We start from the raw sequence: 6,000 nt of genomic DNA, 5'->3' as shown, positions 1-6,000 counted from the left end.
CCCCCCCCCCCCCCCCCGCCCCGCGCCGGGCTCGCGGTGCCTGGTCCCTCCTGGAGCCGCTCCAGCCGCACCGCCGCCAACGCTTGGTTCATCCTCCTGCACCAGATGTCCAGCCGAGTGCTCGGGCGGTACACAGTGGTACACAGCCGCAGGATCTCGGCTGAATGCACACCTAGAAGGTTGGCCTTCACAGGTCGGCCAACAAAAGGACTTGCTGGAGCCATTATCACACGCGGTGCAGGATAACTTACTGCGGGTTTTGTTGTTTTTTAGCTGCCCCTGCTTATGACCTTCCCATCATGTTTCCCTCTTTGATGTGCATTTTCCGGCGTGGATAGACTCTGGATATCTTCACATTACCTCCCCATTAATCAAAAGATTACGGAGGCCTGAAGATAAACACAGTAATGACATACATCAGCCCTTATACAGTTAAAGCCATAGCAAGCCATAAGGATGGGTTTACCAGTATTGCTGTGCTGGTTCGAACTCCGAGTGAGTCAAAAGAACTTGAATTCAAACTGTATGTTAATTATACTGGAATTTAAAAAATAAATACTTTTTTTAAAAAAAGAACAGGGATTCAGGAAACTTCACAGCAAATATCTTGCGCAGCACTGTACAATAGAAATACGATGCAAGTCACAAATGTGAGCTACATGTGTGATTTTTTAAAAAGTTTATTTATTTAAGCAATCTCTATACCAAATGTGGGGCTCAAACTCATGACCAGAAGATCAAGAGTCCCATGTTCTTCTGACTGAGCCAGCTAGGCATCCCTACACGTGTGATTTTAAATACTAGTAGGTACTTTAAAAAGAGTTAAAAGAAACAGGTCAAATAAATCTTAATATATTTGCTCTAATATATCCAAAATACAATATTCATCAGTATGAAAATTATGAGATATTTCACATTTCGTTTTCTTTTTCATACCAAGTCTTTGACATCTTGCATGTATTTACACTTCTAGCACATTTCCAATTGGATTACCAACATTTTGGGTGCTCAGTAGCCACATGTGGCTAGCGATCAGCATACTGGACAGTGCAGTTTCTTCGATTTCTGCCATTTGAGGTCAAATGTTCTGAATAGTTACTGTGCTAAATCTCCAGAGCCATTTAATGGATCTATTGACAATCTAGAATCTAATCTAGATAAAACATGCAGGAGTACTACAAAACAATTGGCTCCATATATTTTAGCAATTCCTTGAAGAAATTCCATAATACAATGTGTGGAATACATCCTATCAGCTGTTACTAAATGTTATCACAGAGCTCCAGAAAATTGGAATGACTGTGAGGTTTTCCCATTTGAATTATGGCAGTTAAGCCAGTGTAGAAACCGGCAGGAAATCTCAGTGAGTTGGGCAGTTGGGGCAAACTGGGTCCACCAAATCTCTGAATCCTCAGGGGTTCAAACGCACGTTCACATACACTGTCCAAAGTCCCAGCCCAGCTCTTCCTGATCTTGGGGGATAATGAAACCTCGAACTGATAAAACGAACATTGTTTTCTAGTAGGGGTAGCCTTTTCTTAAGGTCAGGTCATTAAAAATCAGTTCCTTATTTACAAAGCAGTGGAAGGAAGGCTGGCATTGAAAGTCTGTTTAAAAAGATGAGGGACTTAAAGGTCCCACCGTGGAAGGCAGGTCTTTGAAGGCCACTTGTTTTTACCTGATACCATTCAACATATCCTAAATGTCCACTCTTTGCAGACCTGTGCACATATATTTCACTTGCAGCACAATTTTGCGAATTGTGCACACACACAAAAGGTGGAAGCTTTAATAAATTGAATTAATTTTTTAAAGCCAGCTTTTGGTTTTATTGAGGCTTTATTAACTTTTTTATACCACTTTTTATTGTTTTGGGGGCAGAGAGGCAACACTCAGACCCCACTTCAAGAAAGGACTAACCGAGGGTGCCTGGGTGGCTCAGTCGGTTAAGCGTCTACCTTCAGCTCAGGTCATGATCTCAGGGTCCTGGGATGGAGCCCCACATCGGGCTCCCCGCTCAGTGGGAAGCCTGGTCCTCCCTCTCCCACTCCCCCTGCTTGTGTTCCCTTTCTCGCTCTCTCTGTCAAATAAATAAATAAAATATTTTTTAAAAAATCAGGTTAAAAAAAAAGAAAAGGAAAGGAAAAGAAAGGACTAACCGTCCAGCTGCAAAGAGTGCTGGCAGCTGTTAGGACCTTCAGAGTCCACCTGGTTTGGAGCTGAGGGCCACACTGCTCTTGGGACGCCCATGGCTAATGACTGGGCAAGGTGGAAGGACTGGGGCATAGCCTTTCAGCCCAATGAGGGATCCTTCAAACAGGTCATCTTTGCTATGCAGCTCCCCAGTGAGCTGGCAGAGCCTTGGTCGGGTCTGCATTGCCGACAACATGCCCTGCGTCTTCTGCTTCACAGACGTTCCTCCTCAATAGACCTTCTGGATCCTTTCCTCCTCAGCACCTGTTTTCCAGGGAACGCAACCTGTGAAAATTTTCTGTTTCACTGATATTTTGAGATTTATCTTTATTAATTCCGTTTATGTTTTCTCTTAATTTTGCAGCTTTGCCACTGTGTTCTTAGTAGATTCGTTTCCATATTTTCCAGTTTTTTCTTTGTTAATACTAAAAGCATTTAAATGGGGTATCACAGACTGGTGGACTTCATGTCCCTGCTAAGTCTCCACAGGCCCCACCTCTACTTTTATATCTAGCCACTTCCTATATCTCCATCACCTACCTAGACTTTTGTGATTCCTGATTTAAAGCTGTGAATTTTCTTCTTTTTTTTTTTAAGATTCCATTTATTTATTTATTTGAGAGCGAGAGTGAGAGAAGACAAGTAGGGGGAGCAGCAGAGGGAGCCTGATGTGGGGGCTCCAACCCGGGACCCTGAGATCATGACCTGAGCTAAAGGCAGATGCTCAACTGACTGAGCCACCCAGGAGCCCCAGAGCTGTACATTTTCTTCTAAATCAAGTTTTAGGTGATCCCATAGAATTTGGTATATCCACATTTTGTTACTTCCTAAAATTTTTATGAGTTCCGTTTTTATTTTCTTTTTAATCTAGGATTAAATTGATGTTCCTCAGTTTCTAACTAGTAAAGATATTTTGACCATCTTTTATTATTTATTTCAATTTCACTGGATTATAATGAGAAAATGCAGCCTCTAAAATCTCTCTCAAGGGTGCTGAGCTGGCTCAGTTGGTAGACCATACGACTCTTGATCTCAAGGTTTTGAGTCCAAGCCCCATGTTGGGTATAGAGCTTACTCAAAAAAAAGAAATTCTCAGGGCACCTGGGTGGCTCAGTCATTAAGCATCTGCCTTCGGCTCAGGACCTGATCCCAGGGTCCTGGGACTGAGCCCCACATCGGGCTCCCTGCTCCGCTGGGAGCCTGCTTCTTCCTCTCCCATTCCCCCTGCTTGTGTTCCCTCTCTCGCTGGCTGTCTCTCTCTCTCTCTGTCAAATAAATAAATAAATAATCTTTAAAAAAAAAAAGAAATTCTCTTCTCTTAAATTTATCAAGTTTTTCCTCTGTGATGAAGCACACAGTTAACGGACACTAGAAAATAATTTACATTTCTAGGTACATATGGATATATATATACAGTCATACATTGAGCTTTTTGTTTATATTAATCAAATCATCTGTTTTGTTTTTTAAAGCTTTTATTTATTTACATATTTATTTAGCAAGCACAAACAGGGGTGGGGGGCAGAGGGAGAGAGAGAATCCCAAGCCGACTCCTCGCTGCACGTGGAGCCCAACAGGGGGCTCAATCCCATGACCCTGAGATCATGACCTGAGCAAAAACCAAGAGTTGGTTGCTCAACAGACTGAGCCATCCAGGTGTCCCCCAAATCATCTGTTTTCTAGCTTATTTTTTGTGTACTTGATCAGTTAAGTTTTGAGGGAGGTATATTATAATCTCCCATTATAGTTGTGGTTTTTATCAAAATCTCCTTGGTGTTTCTAAGACTTTTGCTTTAAATCTTAAGCTGCTATAACAATTCAGTACATAAAGGTTTATGGCTCATCCTTTCATTAAAGATTGAACGATTTATGCCCCTTTTTGTATTGTTTATTGCTTTTAATCTTGAATTCCACCTTTAAAAAAATAAAACTTAGCTTAAACAACACACATTTATGATCTCACCACTTCTACGGGTCAAGAATGGCATGGCCTAACTGAGTCATCTACTTCACAATCTCTCATAGGATTTCCATCAAGGTGTCCACTCAGGGTCTCTCATAGGCTGCCATCGAAGTATCAGCTGGGGCTGTATGCAGTCTTATCTCAAGGCTCAGCTGGGACAGGATCCATGTTCAAGTTCAGTCACATGGTTTTTGGCAGGATTCAGTTCCTTGCTGGCTGTTGGACTGAGGTCCTCAGTTTTTTGCCAGATGGCTCTCTACATCAGAGTACAAGAACAGCCAGAGAGGGAATGTAAGCAGAACAGAAGCCACAGTTTTTCATAACCTAATTATGAAAGTGACATCCCATCATTTTTGCCATAGTCTGTGATAAGCAAGTCACTAGGACCAATACACACACAAGAGGGAATTACATAGGGAGTGAATACCAGGAGGTGAAGATTATTGGGAGCCATTTTGGAAGCAGCCTGTCATGGCCTAGTATAGGATTGTCAGCCAGCAGTTCTCTACTCCCAACATTCTATAGATGGTATTCCAGTGTTTTCCAGCTTTCTGTGTCATATATTAAAACTCTAATCCTGGGGCACCTGGGTGGCTCAGTCAGTTAAGCATCTGCCTTCAGCTCAGGTCATGATCTCAGGGTCCTGGGATCAAGCCCCCACACCAGGCTCCCAGCTCAGTGGGTATCTGCTTCTCCCTCTGCCCCCCAACCCCAACTCATGCTCCCTCACTTACACTCTCACACTCTCTCTCTCAAATAAATAAATAAAATCTTTTTTAAAAAGCCGGTCTTATTTTTTTAAAAAAACCCTCTAATCCTGGTTTATTTTCCTTTGTAAGAGTGTCAGTCAGAGTTCAACCCAGAAAATAGAAACAGCTCTGAGTATTTAAAATAGAGGGAGGGGCGCCTGGGTTGCTCAGTTAAGCATCTGACTCTTGATTTCGGCTCAGGTCATGATTTCGGCTCAGGTCCTGGGATCAAGCCCCCTATGTTGGGTTCTGCGCTCAGCGGGGAGTCTACTTTGGGATTCTCTCTCCCCCTCTCGCTTTGCCCCTCTACCTGCTTGTACTCTCTCTGTGTGTCTCTCAAATAAATAAATAAATCTTTACAAAAATACAAAATAAAATAAAATAGAGGGAATATACGGGGCACCTGGCTGGCTCAGTTGGAAGAGCATGCGACTCTTGATCTTGGGGTCATGAGTTCAGCCCCATGTTGGGTGTAGAGATCACTAAATAAATAAATAAATAAATAAAATAAAGGGAATATAAAAATACAGGGAATGGATTACACAGATAATGGAAGAATTGATAAACCAAACAGGGGACAATAAGGGACAGCCCAGAGATTAAGAATGGCAGGGAGCAACTATGGCCCCTAGGCTGGGGAGGGTCAAAGGCAGGAAGTGGTTCTACTGGAGCCCAGGGGCCAGGGTCACCCAGTGTAAACCTGTCTGGTAGGAGTTGGGGCCACAGAGGAGCTGTAATCACTACTAGAGATGCTATCTGAGGCAGAGTGGGAGGTGAAGAAATACTCTGGCTTCTCGGTACTCCTTGCTTCCAACCATCCACTAATACTTCCTATTGTCCAAATCAGTTAGAAGCCGAATATGTTCAGGGGCGCCTGGGTGGCACAGCGGTTAAGCGTCTGCCTTCGGCTCAGGGTGTGATCTCAGCGTTATGGGATCGAGCCCCACATCAGGCTCCTCCGCTATGAGCCTGCTTCTTCCTCTCCCACTCCCCCTGCTTGTGTTCCCTCTCTCGCTGGCTGTCTCTATCTCTGTCAAATAAATAAATAAAATCTTTAATTAAAAAAAAAAAAAAGAAGCCGAATATGTTCTTTCT

The 6,000-nt window shown here is 43.1% G+C and overlaps 1 long non-coding RNA gene across 3 annotated transcripts in view; it reads right to left on the bottom strand.

Annotated features, from left to right (window-relative positions):
* LOC103680227 overlaps positions 1-6,000 on the bottom strand; it is a 77,304-nt gene that overhangs the window by 10,454 nt on the left and 60,850 nt on the right. For all 3 annotated transcript variants that reach the window (XR_005834504.1, XR_005834503.1, XR_573082.2), the window contains exons 3-4: positions 4,157-4,412; positions 252-389 (exon numbers count right to left, since the gene is read on the bottom strand). This is a non-coding gene — a long non-coding RNA (uncharacterized LOC103680227). The remainder of the gene's footprint in view (positions 1-251; positions 390-4,156; positions 4,413-6,000) is intronic.

This window comes from Ursus maritimus, assembly GCF_017311325.1.
Source record: "Ursus maritimus isolate PB19 chromosome X unlocalized genomic scaffold, ASM1731132v1 scaffold_X1, whole genome shotgun sequence".
Taxonomy (NCBI): domain Eukaryota; kingdom Metazoa; phylum Chordata; class Mammalia; order Carnivora; family Ursidae; genus Ursus; species Ursus maritimus.
The sequence above is the reverse complement of the archived record's forward strand: the minus strand, read 5'-3'. Positions and strand labels throughout refer to the sequence as shown.